Here is a 21,780-nt window from a genome sequence, read left to right as displayed (position 1 = left end):
CAATACAGGGTGAAAAGATGAGGTACGAAGGCAATACAGGGAGAAAAGACGAGGTACGAAGGCAATACAGGGAGAAAAGACGCGGTACTAAGGCAATACAGGGAGAAAAGACGAGGTACTAAGGCAATACAGGGAGAAAAGACGAGGTACGAAGGCAATACAGTGAGAAAAGACGAGGTACGAAGGCAATACAAGGAGAAAAGACGAGGTACTAAGGCAATACAGGGAGAAAAGACGAGGTACAAAGGAAATACAGGGAGAAAAGACGAGGTACGAAGGCAATACAGGGAGAAAAGACGAGGTATGAAGAAAATGCAGGGAGAAAAGACGAGGTACTAAGGCAATACAGGGAGAAAAGACGAGGTACGAAGGCAATACAGGTAGAAAAGACGAGGTACGAAGGCAATACAGGGAGAAAAGACGAGGTACTAAGGCAATACAGGGAGAAAAGACAAGGTACGAAGGCAATACAGGGAGAAAAGACGAGGTACGAAGGCAATACAGGGAGAAAAGACGAGGTACGAAGGCAATACAGGGAGAAAAGACGAGGTACGAAGGCAATACAGGGAGAAAAGACGAGGTACGAAGGCAATACAGGGAGAAAAGGCCAATGAAATGGTATAAGGACTGCCTAAAGAAATCTCTTGGTGCCTGCCACATTGACCACCGCCAGTGGGCTGATAACGCCTCAAACCGTGCATCTTGGCGCCTCACAGTTTGGCGGGCAGCAACCTCCTTTGAAGAAGACCGCAGAGCCCACCTCACTGACAAAAGGCAAAGGAGGAAAAACCCAACACCCAACCCCAACCAACCAATTTTCCCCTGCAACCGCTGCAATCGTGTCTGCCTGTCCCGCATCGGACTTGTCAGCCACAAACGAGCCTGCAGCTGACGTGGACTTTTTACCCCCTCCATAAATCTTCGTCCGCGAAGCCAAGCCAAAGAAAGAAGAAGGCAATATAGGGAGAAAAGACGAGGTACTAAGGCAATACAGGGAGAAAAGACGAGGTACGAAGGCAACACAGGGAGAAAAATACGAGGCACTAAGGCAATACAGGGAGAAAAGACGAGGTACTAAGGCAATACAGGGAGAAAAGACGAGGTACGAAGGCAATACAGGGAGAAAAGACGAGGTACGAAGGCAATTCAGGGTGAAAAGACAAGGTACTAAGGTAATACAGGGAGAAAAGACAAGGTACTAAGACAATTCAGGGAGAAAAGACAAGGTACTAAGGCAATACAGGGAGAAAAGACGAGGTACGAAGGCAATACAGGGAGAAAAGATGAGGTACGAAGGCAATACAGGGAGAAAAGATGAGGTACGAAGGCAATACAGGGAGAAAAGGTGAGGTACTAAGGCAACACAGGGAGAAAAAAACGAGGCACTAAGGCAATACAGGGAGAAAAGACAAGGTACTAAGGCAATACAGGGAGAAAAGACGAGGTACGAAGGCAATACAGGGAGAAAAGACGAGGTACGAAGGCAATACAGGGAGAAAAGCCAGTTTTAAAAAGGCTGGTTGGCTTGGAGTTTATCGGATGTGTTAAGGAAAGTTTTATAAACCAGAAATATAAAGAAGGATAATAAAAGCTTCTTTAGATTATGTGAAGAGGAAAAAAATTAGTTACGATTAAAGTTTGGCCATTAAAGACAGAAACAGGTGACATTTTTATGGGGAACAAAGAAATAGCAGATGAGTTGAACAGGTAGTTTGGAACTGTCTTCACTAGGGAAGACACAAGCAATCTCTCAGATGTAATAGTAAACAGAGGACCTAGGGTAATTGAGGCAGAAAATGTTGTTGGGTAGACTGATGGGTCTGAAGGCTGATAAATCCATAGGTCCTGATGGTCTGCATCCCAGGGTACTTGAAGAGGTGGCTCTAGAAATCGTGAACACATTGGTGATCATTTTCCAATGTTCTATGGATTGAGGATAGTTTCCTGTGGATTGTAGGGTAGCTAATGTTATCCCACTTTTTAAGAAAGGAGGGAGAGAGAAAAAAATGAATTATAGACCAATTAGCCTGACATCTGTGGTGGGGAAGATGCTGGAGTCAATTATAAAAATGAAACGTTGGTACATTTGGATAGCAGTAACAGGATTGGATTTATGAAGAGGAAATCATGCTTGACTAATCATCTGGAATTTTTTGTGGATATAACTATAAAAATAGGCAAGAGTGGATGTAGTGAGACTTTCAGAAAGCCTTTGATAAGGTCCCACATAGGAGATTAGTGGGCAAAATTAGACCACATGGTGTTCGGGGAAGGGTACTGAAATGGATAAAAAAATTGGTTGGCAGACAGGAAACAAAGATAGGGATTACCAGGTCCCTTTCAGAATGGCAAGGAGTGACTAGTGGGGTACAGCCAGGCTCGGTGCCGGGACTACAGCTATTTACAATATACATTAATGATTTAGATGAAGGGATTAAATGTAATATTAGCATATTCACAAATGACACAAAGCTAGGTGGCAGTGTGAGTCTGAGGAGGATGTTAGGAGAATGCAGGGTGACTTAGACAGGTTGGGTGAGTGGGCAGATGCATGGCAGATGCAGTGTAATTATGAGTTATACACTTTGGTTGGACAAACAGGAAGGCAGATTACTATCTGAATGGCATCAAGGAAGGAGAGGAGGAAGTACAATGAAATCTAGGTGTCCTTGTTCATCAGTCACTGAAAGTAAGCATGTAGATACAATAGGCAGCAAAGAAAGGTAATGGCATGTTGGCCTTCATAACAAGGGGAGCTGAGTATTGAAACAAAGATGTCTTTCTGCAGTTATACAGGGCCCTGGTGAGACCAAACCTGGAGTATTGTGTGTAGTTTTGGTGTCTGAGTTTTAGGAAGGACATCCTTGCTATTGAGGGAGTGAACTGTAGGTTCACGAGGTTAATTTCCGGGATAGCTGGACTGTCATATGTTGAAAGATTAGAGCAACTGGGCTTGTATACACTGGAATTTAGAAGGTTGAGTGGGGATCTGATCGAAACATATAAGATTATTAAGGAATTGGACACGCTAGGGACCGAAAATATGTTCCCGACATTGTAGGAGTCCAGAACCAGAAGCCACAGGTTAAGAATAAGTGGTAAGCCATTTAGAATGGAGTTGAGGAAGAACTTTTTCTCCCAGAGAGTTGTGGATCTGTGGAATGCTTTGCCTCAGAAGACAAAGGAGGAAAATTCTCTGGATGCTTTAAAATATGAGATAGATAGAGCTCTTAAAATGATCAAAGTCAAGGGATATGAGGAGAAGGCAGGAATACGGTACTGATTATGGATTATCAGTCATAATCACAGTGAATGGCAATCCTAGCTCAAAGGGGCAAATGGCATAATCCTTCACCTATTGTCTATTGAAAATAAGATAAAAGGTCACCGTGAAACTCCAAATTTCACCAATGAAACAAATATGTATTATGTAATTTTTCTAAATTTAACCAAGACATTATACAAGAGAACCAATGAAACACTATTGAAAATCTCGAGTCTTTCCTTTTGAATAAGATGGATCTTCTAGCCAACAATGTAGAGAAGGCCATAACTTGCGCTGGTCCAGAAAGAAACTCCCTATGTCTGCTTCAATAACTCCAAAAAGAGTAGTTATTGGATTGGGTCATAGCTCTAGTTGAAATACAGATGAAAAGGTATTAAAATTTCTTTTCAAGAGATTTCTAAGGATGGAGGGGATTGGAGGATTATGGTAAGGTTTCAGGCAAGTGGGACTGGAGGAGATCACTTAATCAGTATGGACTAGAGGTGCCGAGATGGCCTGTTTCCATACTGTAATTGTTATATGGTAATGGTTAAACATATGCGTCAAAGTAGCAATATCAAATTTCCATCTGTCACAAGTAGGATCAATATTAGAAAAGATACAATCCAGTTGTAAAAAGGCTGGATGGCTTGGAGTTTATCGGATGTGTTAAGGAAAGTTTTATAAATCAATATATAGAGGCACTAACAAGGGAGAGTACAATACTGAATCTTCTATTACGGAACAAGACAGGACAGGTGACAGAAGTATGTGCAGTGGAACATTTTGGATCCAGTGATCATTAGTTTCAAGTTAATTATGGAGAAGGATAAGTCTAGTCCTAAGTTTGAGGATCTAAATTGGAGAAAGGCTAATTTAGAGGAAATGAGATATCATCTAGAATGCATGAATTGGATTAAGTTGTTTTCGGGCAAATATGTGCGAGATACATGGAGGAACTGCAAAGATGAAATTTTGAGAGTGTTCTTGTCAGGATGAAAGGCAATGTTAGAAAGCATAGGGAACCTTGGTTTTTGAGGGATATTGGGGACCTGGCTTGGAAGAAGAGAGAAGTATATAATAGGTATAGGCAACATGGAGCAAATAATAGAGGAGTATAAAAAATGCAAGAAAAACTTCAAAAAAGAAATAAGGAAAGCTAAAAGAAGACGCGAGGTTGCTTTGCCAGACCACGTGAAGGAAAATTTTATACAGGTATATTAAAAGCAAAAGGACAGTAAGGAACAAAATTGGTCTCCTTGATGATCATATGGATGATGATATGGAGCCAAAAGAGATTGGAGAAATCTTAAATATATATTTTTTTCATCAGTAATCATTCAGGAAAAGGGCACAGGGACTTGGGAAGTAAGGAAAACAAGCTATGAGGACATGGAACCTGTACAGATTAAAGAGGAGGAAGTGCTTGCTGTCTTGAAGCAAATAAGGGTGGTTAAATCCCCAGAGCCTGACAAGATATTGTCTCAGACCTTGAGGGAAGCTAATGTAGAAATTGCAGAGGCTCTGGCAGAAATATTTAAAATGTTCTTAAGCATGGGTGTGGTGCCAGAGGATTGGAGGGGAGCTCATGATGTTCCATTGTCTAAAAAAGGCTCCAAAATTAACCCTGGAAATTATCGGCCTGTGAGCCTGACATCAATAGTAGGTAAGTTATTGGAAGGTATTAAAAGTGGATACACATTTACTTGGATAGCCATGAACTGATTAGGGATAGTCAAACATGGCTTTGTGCATGGTAGGTCATGTTTAACCAATCTGATGGAGTTTTTTGAGGAGGTTACCAGGAGAGTTGATGAAGGAAAGACTGTGGTTGTTGTCTACATGGACCTTAGGCCTGTGACAAAGTCCCGCATGGGAGGTTAGTCAGGAAAGTAAAGTAGTAAACTGTATTCAACAATGACTGGAAGGGAGAAGCCAGAGAGTAATGGTGGATGGTTGCTTCTCATATTGGAAACCTGTGACTAGTGGTGTGCCTCAGGGATTGGGGCTGGGACACTTGTTGTTTAACATCTATATTAATGATCAGGATGGTAATGTGGTAAATTGGATCAGCAAGTTTGCAGAGGACACTAAAATTGTAGGCATTGTGGACAGCGAAGAAGGTTTTCAAAGCTTTCAGAGGGATTTGGACCAGCTGGAAAAATGGGCTGAAAAATGGCAGATGGAATTTAATACATACAAGTGTGAAGTGTTGCATTTTGTAAGGACAAATCAAGAAAGATCATACAAGGTAAATTTTAGGGCATTGAGGAGTGCAGTAGAACAGAGGGATCTGGGAATATTGATACGTAATTCTCTGAAAGTCGCATCACAGGTGGACAGGGTTGTAAAGTGAGCTTTTGGCATATTGGCCTTCATAAATCAAAGTTTTGAGTACAGGAGTTGGGATGTTATGTTAAAGATGTATAAGGCATTGGTGAGGCCAAATCTGGAGAATTGTGTGCAGTTTTAGTTAACTAACTACAGGAAAGATGTCAATAAGATAGAAAGAGTGTAGAGAATATTTACTAGGATGTTGCCTGGACTTCAGGAACTGAGTTACAGGGAAAGGTTAAACAGGTTAGAACTTTATTCCCTGAAACTTAGAAGTGGGAGGAGAGATTTAATGGAGGGGAATAGACAGATTCAATGTAGATTGTCTTTTTTCCAATGAGACTAGGTGAGATACAAGCCAGAGGACATGGGTTAAGAGTGAAAGGGGAAAATTTTAGGGGGATGTGAGGGGGATCTCCTTCACAGAGAGAGTGGTGAGAGTGTGGAATGAGCAGCCAGCTGAAGAGGTGAATGCAGGCTCAATTTTAATATTTAAGAGGAATTTGGACAGGTACATGGATGGGAGGGGTATGGAGGTCTATGGACTGGGTACAAGTCTGTGGACTAGGCAAAATAAAAGTGATTCACCAAAGAGGCCTTTATCTGTGCTCTAAAGCCATGAAAGACCCCAACAATGAAGACGCTGTTTACATCCGGTACCGCACGGATGGCAGTCTCTTCAATCTGAGGCGCCTGCAAGCTCACACCAAGACACAAGAGAAACTTGTGCGTGAACTACTCTTTGCAGACGATGCTGCTTTAGTTGCCCATTCAGAGCCAGCTCTTCAGCGCTTGACGTCCTGCTTTGCGGAAACTGCCAAAATGTTTGGCCTGGAAGTCAGCCTGAAGAAAACTGAGGTCCTCCATCAGCCAGCTCCCCACCATGATTACCAGCCCCCCCACATCTCCATCGGGCACACAAAACTCAAAACGGTCAACCAGTTTACCTATCTCGGCTGCACCATTTCATCAGATGCAAGGATCGACAATGAGATAGACAACAGACTCGCCAAGGCAAATAGCGCCTTTGGAAGACTACACAAAAGAGTCTGGAAAAACAACCAACTGAAAAACCTCACAAAGATAAGCGTATACAGAGCCGTTGTCATACCCACACTCCTGTTCGGCTCCGAATCATGGGTCCTCTACCGGCACCACCTACGGCTCCTAGAACGCTTCCACCAGCGTTGTCTCCGCTCCATCCTCAACATCCATTGGAGCGCTTACATCCCTAACGTCGAAGTACTCGAGATGGCAGAGGTCGACAGCATCGAGTCCACGCTGCTGAAGATCCAGCTGCGCTGGATGGGTCACGTCTCCAGAATGGAGGACCATCGCCTTCCCAAGATCGTGTTATATGGCGAGCTCTCCACTGGCCACCGTGACAGAGGTGCACCAAAGAAAAGGTACAAGGACTGCCTAAAGAAATCTCTTGGTGCCTGCCACATTGACCACCGCCAGTGGGCTGATATCGCCTCAAACCGTGCATCTTGGCGCCTCACAGTTTGGCGGGCAGCAACCTCCTTTGAAGAAGACCGCAGAGCCTACCTCACTGACAAAAGGCAAAGGAGGAAAAACCCAACACCCAACCCCAACCCACCAATTTTCCCCTGCAACCGCTGCAATCGTGTCTGCCTGTCCCGCATCGGACTTGTCAGCCACAAACGAGCCTGCAGCTGACGTGGACTTTTTACCCCCTCCATAAATCTTCGTCCGCGAAGCCAAGCCAAAGATAATGTTCTATGGTTCTAAGGCTGCCTTCCTGAGCAAGCGCCTCAGATGTTTTCAATGGATGAGATGTTTGTGCCATGATGGGTGTAGCTAAGTCCATCAATTTCTGTTACCTTGTGCATTCCTGGATGGTTGAGTTTTTTAAACAAGTCCATGAAGCATCTTATCAGTATCCTTCACACAGTACACATGTTGAAATTCAACTTGCCAAAACTTCCCAGATGATGATGTAATTTTTTTCCCATAATTACCTCAACGTGATTCTGATTGATGGATGATTATGTACCTGAAGCCTCTAACTTTGTCCACAATGAAGACAGGTTCATGGCCCCTCAGCTTCTGCTTCCACAATGAGCCTTTTTGATCTTGCTGATATTGAGAGAAAAGTGCTGTTTAGGCAACCGCAAAAACAGAATCTCAATCTCCATCCTATATTCTGACTCATCATTACCCACTATTTTTAATGTTAATTTAGACATATAGCACAGTAACAGGTCCTTTTGGGCCATAAACCTCTGCTGTCCAATTACACCCAATTGACCTACACCCAGTATGTTTTGGAACGGTGGGAAGAAACCAGAACACCCAGAGGAAATTGATGCAGACAGAGGGAGAACATATAAATTCCTTCCAGACAGTGCCAGATTCAATCCTCAGTCACTGGTGCTGTCATAGCGCTGTGCTAATAGCTACCCTAATCATGCCACCCTTATTCAGCCAACAATAATAGTGTTGTCAGTGAATTGAGATTACACAAAATTTGGTAGCCTTTTACTTCCCATGGATGCCGTGTGGCCTGCTGAGTTTCTCGAGCGTTTTTGTGTACAGTATTGTTGCCAATGAATAAGCTAAGGATTCATTTGCAAATGGAGTCCCAGATCTCTCAGTTTGGTTATTAGTTTTGTTGGTATGATAGTGTCGAATGCTGATCCAAACTCAAAGACTGACAGTCTGATGTATGTCTTTTTTTTTGTGGTCCAAGTAATATAACGCAGGGAGGAGGGCCTCTAAAATGACATCCACTGCTGAATTAAATGGTGGGTCCAGGTTCTTCCTGAGACAGGAGTTGATTTGCTCTGTTACCAACCCCTCAAAACACTTCAACATGATGGACATGCATCACCGTCTGATCGTCATTGAGGCAGGTCACCTTTCTTTTCATTGGCACTGGTGTAATAAAAATGCCCTTTTGAAGTAGGTGAAGACCTTAGACTGTAGCTGTGTGGAGGTCGATAAAATCTGCGAAAACTCAACTAAATGATCCATGCAGGTTTTAAGAATGCGGCCAGATGCACTTTCTGGGCTGGATGCTTTCTGAGGATTTATCTTCTTTAACATTCTTTTCCCATCAGCCTCAGTGACTAGGAGCACAGAGCCTCTGGGAGCGGTGGAAGCCAGGTTATAGGTCAAGTGGGTGCATCATTTCGAAGAGAGCGTAGAAGGCATTGAGCTTATCTGGAAGAGACACTTCTCCATTACTGATGCTGCTTGCTTTTGCCTTGTGGGAAGTGATGGTGTGCAAGTCCTGCCACATCTGTTGAACATCTGTCTGAGATTCCACCTTAATGTGGAATCATCTGTTTGCATTAGTAATTACATTGCAGAGGTTATATTCATTTCTCATGTTTGTCTTTGAATAGTGTGATTTGAATAGCATAGATCTGGTCCTTTTATACTGAAGAAGGTGCAATGAATGGAAATGATATGGGGGGAAACTAAGAAATACAGTTATTAATATTAAAAAAGTAAAGGTACAGCTGAAAAGAAAGACATTGACTCTGTGCAAGATTTTGGAAGATCACTACTGATGCAATGGCCCACGGTCCATTTGATCTCCTCTCTTAGAACAAAAAGATAGAGACTGTTAAAAACACACAGATTTGCCTGATTTTATTTCCTTTCTTTTCTGCTGTACTTTCACTTTATTGATATCAATAACTTGATTTCATGGTTTCCTTCCATTTCATTGTCTCTTCTCCAAAATATCCGAGACTTTGGAAACCTTAAAAGTGCAGAAAGCACCTCAGGCTTATCACAATTTAGTGAAGAAAGCAGAGAAACATATGGAAGAAGAAACCAGTTAGCCTGACATCTGTTGTCATAACCACATAAGGTGATTAGGGTCGGCCAGAGTTGTGGTTTCTCATTGTTCTGATTGGGCCAGACTCAAGGCCTCTCCTTGGTTCAAGAATCCATCTGAAATCTCATGTTATTGTGCCGTTCCAAGCTTCAGATTCCCAGCACCTGTCTCTCTTCTCTTCCTCTTCTTTTCTAATTATGCAAAACTGCATCAGTCATCAAGTTTCAAATCCAATACATTTTGTCTGTCGTCACCCTGCTGCACTGTGATTATTGACTGCCACCGTATAACCTCCATTCCCTACTTCACCAATTGAATAGCATCTTAGTTATTGATTCTATCCCATTCAGGTGCAGAGGAGCAAGGAATTCATTGTTATTGACTGATCTTACAATGACCATGACCAAGTCTCATCATCTAGGTGCTTTGTTGCTCGAATCTTGGTTTCTGATTATCTCTTTTGCCAGCAGTTGAAGGCTTAAACACCATTGGAGATTATTAATAATTGCCAATATCTTCCAGCTGATATTTTCTTAACATTCTTAGAGGCCTTTGCAGAACTTTTTTTTATCAATAGCAACTTTCAAATATTGGTGATGGCTGTGCTCATTGTCCACTCCCCTGTTCGATCATGACTGCTCCCCCCCACAGGCAGCATCTCTGAAGGGAGAAGCAGAGCTGATATTTCAAGTCGATGACCCTTTAACAGAATCTATTGACAACAGTGGGCTGGAAACATCACGAAGAGTGCAGTAATTTAATGTGATTAATGATTTAAGAAAGGAATAATCACGTTTGATCAATATAAATGTTCTTGAGGTTACACCTTGCAGACCAGTTACAGTGAAATCAAGTGCAAAGTAAATCTGAATTTTCAAACGGTAATTGGTAAAATACTGCACAAATGGTTGTGAGAGATGAGTAACACTCATCTAAAAGAAAAGTGAGGATTGTGAGAGATGAGCAAAAACTGATATAAAAATATGAAGATGAGGAAATTAGTATAGATATTTGTGTAATAAATAAAGCCAGTAAGAATAGGATAAGAATAGATATTAGAATATAGGAAGTAAAGTTAGTCTGAATAAGATAAGGGTCTCCTAGCCTTTCAGACAGAATCAGCAAGTTCACCAGCATGAATAAGATAAGGATAGATAATAGATAATAGAATGTAGGAAGTAAAGTTAGTCTGAATAAGATAAGGGGCCGGAGCCCTAGATCGAATTAGCAGGTTTTGCATATGTAATTAGTAAGCCCTAGACAGTATTAGCAAGTTCTACATATGAAGAGGTTGTAGCCCTGAGGGTCAGGAAGGTGTAAATTAGAACAAAGACAGGTTTGAGACACCAACAGGATACCCCCTGGTCCTCCAAGTTCACAGAAACAGCACGTAGGCAGGCAGGATTGCCTAATGCCAAACCTATCCAGGAGGCAGAAGAATGTAAGGGGGAGGGTATTCCTATACTGAAATCAACTGTATAAAAGTTGGGTGAGCCCCAGTGTGTGTGTGCATTCCCAGGGTAAGGGGAAGCACCCAACTTTGCATTGTTGTATAATAAATGTTCTTTGTTCTCAATTTTTGTCTCGAGCAATTTCTGTGAAGGTACTCTGTTTCTCACATGGTCATCACATATACTGGCTCGTGCAGTTGTGGGTAACATTTTAAAGAGCAGTAAAATGAGGGGGGATAAGCAAAATAAAAACAGAATATGTTGGAAATCCTCAGCAGGTTTAGGTACTCTGTGGAATGAGATTACTTTCAGGGTCATGACCCTTTATCAGAATACGTTCATCAGGGATAACTAGGTCATTTCCTAAACTATTTCAAAAGGATCTTCTCAATCTTGGCTCTGCCAGGAACACCAAAGGCTGCAGGTAATCGCAAACACAGTCAAGTATATCACGAGCATCTGCAAATCTGTGCATTACTGAGTTTACTGTCATATGTGTGTATAGGATAATAAACGTCATCCTCATTTTCATACCGTCAGGATGGACATGGGCTTCAAGCACAAAGGAATATCAACATGCCAAGGAGAGAAAATTAGGAAAAGAAGTGAGTCATTCAGTTGCAGAAATATTTAAGGAAGATCGGTTGAGGATATGATTAGAATAAGTTATTATTGAGATAGCTACAGAGCAGAGTGACATCTATTTTATCATCAGGTGTTAAATCTTCCCTTGATCTGGCTTATAACCTCTTCCCCCGAATGCCACATTAGATTAAAATATGAAGTATTGATTTGAATGTGAAAAGGCTGCTTATATTGCATCACCTGACACACATTTGACAACATTGTGACCTTTCCGCCATTTGTGATGAAATACTTGGCTTGGATGAGTGCAGCTCTAACACTCAAAACTCAACTGCATGGCAGAGATGGTTAAAACTGGAGAATATAGATTTGAAATAAAGTGTAAGAGACTTAGAGGGACATAAGGAAGAATTTGTGTACCAGGAGGGTGGTTGTGGTTTGGAATGCACTTTCCTGATTGTGTGGTGGAGACAGAAACTCTTACAACGGTTAACAAGTATTAAGACTAATTAAATTGCCAAGGCATAGTACAGAACAATAGTAGTCAGTTCCAGTGCCTCCTAGCATTAGAGACTTGGATTCAATCTTGTTTCTGTGAAGAGTTTGCATGTTCTTCCTGTGACTGTGTGGGTTCCATTATGGAATATTGGTTTCCTTCCACACTTCAAAGGCTTATGGGTTGGAAAGGTCATTAACTGCTGTACCTTGGGACTAACATGAAGCAGAATTGTAGAATCTGAGGGAAGTTCATGAGAATAACAGGGTGGTGGGGTGGGGAGGGAAAACAAAATTAGTGATTAATGTCTTTCTTTGGGCTTGGCTTCGCGGACGAAGATTTATGGAGGGGGTAAAAGTCCACGTCAGCTGCAGGCTCGTTTGTGGCTGACAAGTCCGATGCGGGACAGGCAGACACGGTTGCAGCGGCTGCAGGGGAAAATTGGTGGGTTGGGGTTGGGTGTTGGGTTTTTCCTCCTTTGCCTTTTGTCAGTGAGGTGGGCTCTGCGGTGATTAATGTAGGATTAGTGGAAATGCATGGTTGATGCTTGACACAGGTTCAATAGGCTGAAAGGCCTGTTCCTATGCTGGATCTCCCTGAAAGCATTTCATTAGCTTTAGATTGCACTAGAACATTCTAAATTTGTGAAAAGCAGCAGTAGAGCTGCCGCTCACAACTCCACTAACCCAAATTCAATCCTGATGGGTGCAGTCCTTGTGGAATTTGCATATTTTTCCTGTGACTGCCTGGACTTCCATGGGTACCCCAGTATCTTCACCCATCCTAAAACTGTGCAGGTTGGTAAGTTTATTAGCCTCAATAAATTGCTCCTGGTGTGTGAGTAAGCGGTATAAAGTGGGGTGAGGGTGGGTATGATGGTAATGCAGGGGAAATAAAGTGGGATTCATATTTGATTAATACAAATGGGCACTGATTGGGGTTGATTCGAAGGGAGAGGGTCTGTTTCCATGCAGTGTGTCTCTATAACACACTCAGAGAGCAGTCTGTGAAAACATTACCCACATCGGCACGGTGGGCAGAGCGGTTAGCGCAATGCCTCTACAGCGCCAGCGATCGGGACTGCACCAGGTTTCAAATCCTGCGCTGCCTATAAGGAGTATTGGGTTTCTCTGGGGTCTCCAATTTCCTCCCACTGTTCAAAAACATTTGCGGGTGTAGGTTAATGGATTGTAAATTTGGCGGCACAGACTCGTGGGCTGAAATAACCTGTTACCTTGCTGTATGTCTAGATTTAAATTTCAATCACACCGTAGATCTTTTTAAAAAAATGTATACTAGCACAGAGTTTGTCGCCGCTAATCTGATCAAAAGGAAGGGATTTTGGAAAGAGAGTTGTAATTTGGAACGATGGAAGTCTTAAGTGGTTCTAATTAACAAATGGAGTGGTGATAGCTTGGAGCAGCAGGCTTTGAAATTCAGTGGAATGAACTGTATGTGAAATGTTTTGTGATATTTTGAGGAGCCTTTATGTAGCTGCCATGCCATGCAAGCTTTTCATAAAAGCAACATTCTTCATCTGACCCTCGAGCAATCTCTGATTTATGAACAGCAGCACTGCTTTCTGACGCTTCCATTCCCATTACACTACAGCTGGTGAGCAAGTGGAAGGTATTAGAACCACTTAAGTCTTAATGCATAATTAAAGCTGGCAAATGAATTTATGTCACAATTTAATTGTGGGAAAGATGACTCACAGTTATACATCACTCCTGCCCAATTGCCTGTAGAATGATCCAAGCCATGGAAATTCTTTTGTGATTGCAGAACTTCTGTGCAAAGGAATGGAATCTTAAATTCCATTTTTAAATGTGATTGGATTCTCTGTAAGCAACTCATGTTATTTGCTACATTAGTTCAGTATCCCACCTGCATTCATGTGGATATACGCCGTAACATTAAATGGTGCAGTGCGTATTTTATGTCCACTTATACAAGTTCCATTTGTGAATCTTTGGCTCACAATTGGCACGGCTATTCACACAGAAATAGCCCTCATCAAGACTGTAGATGGATGATTATGTCAAGTAAACTTACCTCTGAGATGTTCTGATATGTAGGGCTATTAACATTTTTACCTCTATTTCGCTGTACCTTGTCACTTGCCCACTGACTCCAGTCAGGCCTTTTCCCAGGCATGCCATCTCCCCCCCACCCCTCCAGATTCGTTATTGGATTTTGGTTCTCTTGCATCCCCAAATACCTGTAATGTCTTCTCTACAACCATCCCAATCTTTCCAAGACTTTCACACTTTTCTAAGTTGCACCTAATGAAAATTGGGTGCAGTCCAACAATTATAGCCTAATCAGTGCTTGTAAATATTTGTCATAACTTACTGGCACCACAGTTAGCGTAGAGGTTAGAACAACACTATTATAGACCCAGGTTCGTATGCGGCCCTGGCCATAAGGAATTTGTACATTCTCCTGGTATCTGCATGGGTGTCCGTGTGGGTTTTCCCCGGGTGCTCCAGTTTCCTCCCATCCTCCAAAACATATGGGGTTGCAGATGAATCGGGTGTAATTGGGCAACACGGTCTCGTATGAAGGGGCCAATGAACTGGACAGGAAAAGGCTAGAAAGCAGTTTTCAAACTGCCTCCCTAAACTCACATTCCCCATTAAACAACCCCTATGCCATAAGTGCTCTGTGATTGGTAAAGAATTGCTTAAGGTGGTATATGAGTGGAAAGAAAATGTATGAAAACCACTGTTTTAATTGTACCTAATGGACTCGTTATGTGCACGGTTTCACAAGTCCAAAGGAAATGGGCCAATGACAATTTTTCTCAAGCAAAATATTTTAGTAACAATTGGGTCTCAAGAAGTGATTCTTAACCTTCCCTTCCCACTCACATAACACCTTAAGCAATCCCTTACTAATCACAGAGCATTTATGGTCTCGGAATTGCTTAAGGTGGAATGTGAGTTTAGGGGGTCAATTTGAAAACCAGTGTGATAGAAAGTTGTGAACTCGGCCAGCACCATATAGTCATTAGTCTCCACTCCAAGAAGGAAAAGAGGCAGCCTGGTTCACCGCTTCCTCACATCCCTACTCAGAGTGAGCCTGAAAGGTTGGACTCCCCCCCCCTCCCAGCTTGTGACCCCTAGTAAGCTTTCAGATGGCCATGCTGAGGCTCCACTGCCTCACGCTGGCAATTTTGGAGCGGGTCCCGAAGCCAGTCTTTCCCACACTACAGACCCAGGACCTGTACCAGTTCCCATGGTTGCAAGGGAGCCACCTGTTTTGAGACGAAACACCAGAGCAGCCTCTATCATCAAGGACTCCTATCACTCAGGCCATGCCTTCTTCTCACTGCCACCATCAGGAAGGAGGTACAGAAACCTGAAGGTGAACACCCATTGGTGCAAAACAGCTCTTCCCCTCTGCCATCAGATTTATGAATGGAGAATGAACCCCAAGTTTCCCAATTACATTCATACTGATAGAGGCTCAGCATTCATGAGCACTGAACTGCGGCCAGCCCTGCTACGAAAGGGGATTGTCACCAGCCGTACCACGAGCTTCAACCTGGAGGGGAATGGGCAGGTTGAACGGGCTAATGCTAGAGTCTGGAAGACTGTTAATTTTGATTAAAAACACATGGTTACCCGGTTACCCGGTGGCAGGAGGTGCTGCCTGAGGCACTACATTCTATTTGGTCTTTATTGTGTACTGCAACAAATCAAACACCTCATGAACGTATGTTTGCCTTTCCTAGGAAATCAGGAACTGTGATGGACTGGCCAGCCTGTTTATCTGAGCCTGGAACTGTGTTGCTGAAGAGACACTCTCGGGTGCATAAAACAGATCCCCTAGTCCAACCAGTTCAGCTACTGCATACTAACCCCAATTACGCTGATGTTAAATTCCCAGATGGGAGTCCTGACACTGAACCCCTAAGAGATCAGGCCTCACCTGGTTCACCGCTTCCTCACATCCCTACTCAGAGTGAGCCTGAAAGGTTGGACTCCCCCCCCTCCCAGCTTGTGACCCCTAGTAAGCTTTCAGATGGCCATGCTGAGGCTCCACTGCCTCACGCTGGCGATTTTGGAGCAGGTCCAGGAGCCAGTCCTTCCCACACTACAGTCCCTGGACCTGTACCAGTTCCCATTGTTGCAAGGGAGCCACCTGTTTTGAGACGAAACACCAGAATTCGTAAACAACCTGATAGGCTGACATATTCATAAAACATCTGATTATATTTTGACTGCTTACTAGATACTGGCGTATTTTGGTTGTTAGAGTATCTCAAGGCCAAACATGGTATCCATGTATCGCTTGCTTCAGTTTTTCCTAGCAGCTGTCCTTTTGATTTTAAATCTTCTTCTGCCGGGGGGAGACTGTGGTGAATGTCTGCCAAGCTCCCTGTCTCCTCCTCTCTGGTGAGCCTTGCTGTACTAACATTGGCTGTGCATTATCTCTACTGTTAAGGACACTCCCCTTGGATATAACTGTATATGCACCTATTGTCTTTCATTATCGTACCATGAGTTTCTGCTAATAAAAGCCAGGATTATTGTTTGACCACATCGTCTTTGTCTACGTCATCAACTGGCACTTCATATGTCTAAATTTAAAATTTAACTAAAAAAATATAGAACAAATTATCAGACTTTTAAAATGCATTTTCAGTCCCAAGAAAATCTGGATACTTGTTTGATATTGTCAATGCTGCTCCCAATCTGCAGCTGGAAAACTAATTGATACTTCAGGAACCAGTTGAAAAAAAAGCAACTGGAAAATTTAGTTCAGCGGGTACGAGATCCACAACTTACTGGGTGTTGCTAAATGGAAAATCTGGCGTGCAACTTTAAATGGGCACAGGTGTTTGATATTGGATAGTGCTTTTCCCTTTTTTTATTGATTCATTTTTCAGATATAGATATCATTCGCTCAATTCCTGAACTGCTGTAGTACTCAGATGACAATGCTGTTGCAAGGGAAGTTCCAGGAATTAGACGCAGTGACAATTAAGGAATTGTGAAACATTTGCAAATGAGGGCCATCTGTGATGTGGTAGGCAAGCTACACTTCACTAAAGTTTCTATTCACCAGCTTAGTAGAAGTTTGACAGCTACAATATCCTTCATTTATGAGATGCACCTCTATCATTCAGATCAGCCTCTCCAAACATGGCCTGCTTTTCTCTGGATAGTGGTGAGCTCTTAGAGTGAGGTTGGCAAGTGGATTGTGCCATTATGTTCCTGTCTTGTGTCTGGATTCATAAACATGGCACAGACTATTTCAAACTTCATGAAATAAAGCTTGATGAAGTCCAAAATAGATTAGGAATACTTCATTTAATTGACAGGTAGGTTGGCAGCCGGCTTCAGTCCTGTAGCATGCTGTTTTTCGCTGCACATTGTTAGACTTTGTTATGGATTAAAGTAGTTGCAAATGTCTCTGGGGGATTGAGTAAGATTGACTATTTTCAACCTGCATTATGTCCTGAGTTTTTTCTCAGCCCTTTGGCAATTTGCTGGAATTTGATCACTGAAGTACTAAATTAACGAAAAGGCTGGAGATGCCATGACAATATCAACTTGTACTGCACAAGAGAAGTTAGAGCATGCTGCATGCCCCTTCCCTTTACTCTCCATCGGTACGCAGATCTAGACCTCTATCCTCCTGTCTGATGCATCTTCCAAAATGAACGCTTCATCATTTGTAGGGGTGTTAATGACAATGTGCAGAAATAGGTTGCTATCAAGGCCACTCTGTGAAATGCTAATTAGTTTCTAAATGGAGCAGTTTCATCCGATTTTCTTTTTTTCTCCGCTTTCATGCCATTTGAGCCAGCACGTTTCACTGATTCACTGGTAATTATTATTCTGAGAAGCTGAGATGAAGCTGGAAAAGCCATTTACATCTTCAGCAATCGTGCAAAGTAATGGTTGTCATTACTGTCTGTAATTCCTCTTTGTAACGATTTATACCCTTTGCTGTTCCAAAGATAATTAAATATTTATAGTTAAATTAGTCTACAATGTAGGATCTCATCAAAATCAAACTCTGTGTTCACCCCATCACAATCCCCAGCCATCAGGCTAATTTTTTTCCCATAGTTTCGGTGAAATGTCAGTCAGTTTATCCAGCAGAAATTACACGATTAATATTTACTAAAGTCACAAACATGGTATTGGAGAATAATGCAGTCACAGAACAAGCATTTGCAGTCCCATTTTGTGCAGTTGATTCTCTGAAAGAGCCGACACACCTCATTTCCCAGAGCCTGTTGAAATTTCCCTCTAAGGACAGATCCAACCTACCAGTATTTTACAACTCCCACTATACTCTTGCAATGAATTTATAAGGCAATACACTCTTGACTCTTATCAATGACACTTCAACATTCTTGGTGTATTAGACACAGCAGGGTATGCTTTGGGTTACTTCTTCTGCTTTCTAACATATCCCTGGATTTTTCTGATCATGGAGTGAACAGAATTGGCAATCTCATCTGCACCATTAACTGCATTTTAGTTGTGCAATGTATATGAAGCTGAGACAAGGTTGTGATCAACCATTCGAAATGAATGCAGGAGCAGGCTCAAGGGAATGAAAGAGCTCCTACTGATCTGAAGAGGGCAGATCATTGATGAATTCACTGACAAAAGGTTACTCCCCTAATCTGGTCTAGAAAGATGAACCAGGTATTAAAATGGATGGAATGTGGATACTGTATGGAAAGTATTTTAAGATATGAAAATACAACGTAATCCAGATTTTAAATGGATGGAATATAGATACTGTACAGAAAGTATTTTAATATATGAAAATACCATGTACTAATGTCCAAATAGTCACTGTTAGAAATCAGTTGAACAAAAGTTGTTTGATACCACATGTCAGCAGCTAAATAAAAGAAAGATATGTGTCCTTGTCTTTGCTGTATTTAAGATGTGTGGGTAATAGGAGCAGAATTGCCAATTTGTGGCAAATACTTGAAAGTTTTTTTCGTTGCTGTAAATGTTTTGCAATTTTATTTCATTCTCATTGCAGGTGGTCTGAAATTTCTTCTTCTTGTTTTCCATGTCAAAATCAAGTCTTCTATGTTTGGAATTTAGGGGCAGACTCGTAGAGCATGCCAATCCTATGTTCTATACATTGCATGAGTAGATTACCAGCATTAATTGTCCATCCTTAATTGCCCTTAAGAAGTTGGTGGTGAGCTACCTTCTTGAACTGCTACAGACATTTTGGTGCAAGTATTCTGAGAGTGTTGTTGAGCAGAGTTTCAGGATTTAGACCCAGTGATTATGGAGTGACAATGACATATTACCAAGCAGGTCCATAAGACCATAAGACATAGGATCAGAAATAGGCTATTAAGCTCATTAGTCTGCCTCCCCATTTAATCTTGAGTTGATCCATTTTCGCATTCAGCCCCACTGCCTGCCCTTCTCATAACCTTTGATGCCCTGGCTAATCAAAAAAACTATGAATCTCTGCCTCTTCCACAGATTTATCACCCACTGGCTGAAGAAATTCCAACACATTTCTGTTGTAAGCAGACACCAACCCTAAAGTTTTGCCCCCTTGTCCTAGATTTTCCCACCACAGGTCCTGTAATTCTAGTACACTTGCTGCTTTTTCATTTCTAGTGTAACCGTTTGCTTGTTTTCAAAATGTAATTGGAGCACATTGGGTGTTTTACAATTCTTTTTGCAGATGACACATTCTACAGCAATGACACATTGGTGGTGGAGATTAGAAGTGCTCTGGAAGGTGGGCTACATTTTCCTGGAGGGTGAAGAGATTTTTCAGAGTTCATCTAAGTAAGTGGAAAATATACTGCCATACTCTTGAGATTGATTAGCACTGAGTGGGGCATATATTCCTGTTGGGACACATCAGCAAATTTCATCTCGATTTTTAATAGTCCTGATACCATTCCTTGTGTGATTTTGGACAATTCTCATTAAATCAAGGTTGTCCCTTCACTTCATGTCAACAAGAAATGAGTCAAGGCACTGATGGTGTTTGAATAAGTGTTCTTCTTAAAGTCTAAAATATTCCTTGGATGATCTATCTGATGCAGGACTCAAGAAGGTACATTGTTTCACATGTTTTTCGTCACGTTCCTCACTTTCCAATTATTGGGAAGGTATATTCCGTACTTTGTCTTTAGTTCTTAATACTCATTTGGCTCCTAATCCTTTTCTTGCCCTATTTGGAGTAAGTCAGCTTTGTCTTTAACTTTGTCTGGGCTCTGGTCCCATGTCGTTGCCTTTGCTCTTCTCATTGCCTGAAGAGTTACAGTTTGTTTATGAGATGAAAGGATGATGTCCCTCTGACACATATTCGATGGCTATTTGATGTGGTGGCATGCTTGAATCTGGAAAATATTAAGAACCTCTTACTAATGTAATGAAACTTAATTTTCTACATTTATGGGATCCTTTCCTTAATTATTTTTGGAATTGATAAGATTATTGGATCCCACTTTACGATTTGGTTGTCCTTGCTTTCATGCATTAATGGAACATATATGTTTAATCATAACGTCACAAGGGAAGGGATAGATTTTGTTTTGAATATTTTATTTAAAAATTTCAACCATGTAATTATACATTTTAAATAAGCAGTACATAAATAAATTTAAGATTACAATGAATTCATGATATTAAGTCTCCCCTCCTCTTACCCCCACTATAACAATATAATAGAAAGAATAGTATATTCTGGATTGCACAGTGGATTAGCTCAATATGTATATGTATTACGACACTTAGGGAAGAAGGGTTAGATTATTAGAATAGTTTTTGTTTTAAATACATTTTTTGTCTCTTTTATAGGTTTTTTTCCAGCTATTTGTTAGCATATGTTTACTTTGTTCGATATATATTCTTGTTATTACCTATGTATGAGTATATAGAAAACTCCATAATAATATTTTGAAAGAAGTCTGAATCTATCCCATTTGGAACCAGGGCAATGCCACACAATGTAATGGAGTGCGTCGTCCAAGTGAATGGAAGTCTCCACAATGCCAGAACTGCAGCAGATGTTTGGATGCAAATTACTGACCTGAAAAGGTTGATAAGAGCTCATTAACAAACACAATTAATTATGCAAATGTTAGGTTAAAAAAAAGTTATCTCAGCCTGAGGGAGTTAATGTCTAACTAGCAGTGCATCAGGAATTTCAATGTCAGAAACTGTTGCTGAACTGTGCAAGTTAATGATGATTGATATGTATTTGATAAATGTTTTGTTTCATTCAAAACAAAAGAAAATCCTTTTCTTTCTCTAATGACTTTTAGTACCTTCTGTGAATTAATAAATCAATTTTTCCCACTTCGTTTAATCGGAAGTTTTGCAGTTCATAACAAGCCCATGAGTTTATGTGAAATAGTCTCCATAGTCGATTCCTGCAAACATATTGTTAATTTAATCAAAAGCCTCATCTGCATCCCTGTTAAAAGTGGAGATACGCAAGAGAATGGAGGTACTGAAATCTGGGACAAAATAACAACCAGCCAGAGGAACTTAGCAGGACGAGTAGCAAAGGGAAAAGCAAGAATGCTCAATGATTCTGGCTCGAAGCCTTCGTCCCTACACATGGTTAATCCCTTTGGCACATTTTTTTGTTTGTTTTGTATTTATTTAATTTTAGTTTTAATGGTACATCACAGTGGAAGGCCATTCCAGCCCACGAAACTCTTGCTACCCCCCAAAAATTGAGAGTGCCCTCTCAGCCTGCATCATTGTGTGGTATGGTAGATTCAAAGCATCAGACTGAGTCTATACAAGGATCATTAAACTAGCTGCCAGGTCTCCCTTTCCTCTGTAGAGTACATTGACTGGGAATCTTG

The 21,780-nt window shown here is 41.5% G+C and overlaps 1 long non-coding RNA gene across 1 annotated transcript; it reads left to right on the top strand.

Annotated features, from left to right (window-relative positions):
* Positions 1-11,743: 11,743 nt before the first annotated feature.
* Positions 11,744-21,094, top strand: LOC138735532 (uncharacterized). Its single transcript, XR_011339747.1, has 4 exons — positions 11,744-11,827; positions 19,635-19,741; positions 19,895-20,015; positions 20,897-21,094. It is a non-coding gene; the product is annotated as an uncharacterized lncRNA (long non-coding RNA).
* The last annotated feature ends 686 nt before the right edge of the window (positions 21,095-21,780 follow it).

Source organism: Narcine bancroftii, chromosome 6 (genome assembly GCF_036971445.1).
Source record: "Narcine bancroftii isolate sNarBan1 chromosome 6, sNarBan1.hap1, whole genome shotgun sequence".
Taxonomy (NCBI): Eukaryota; Metazoa; Chordata; class Chondrichthyes; order Torpediniformes; family Narcinidae; genus Narcine; species Narcine bancroftii.
This window is presented reverse-complemented; position numbering and strand designations above follow the sequence as displayed.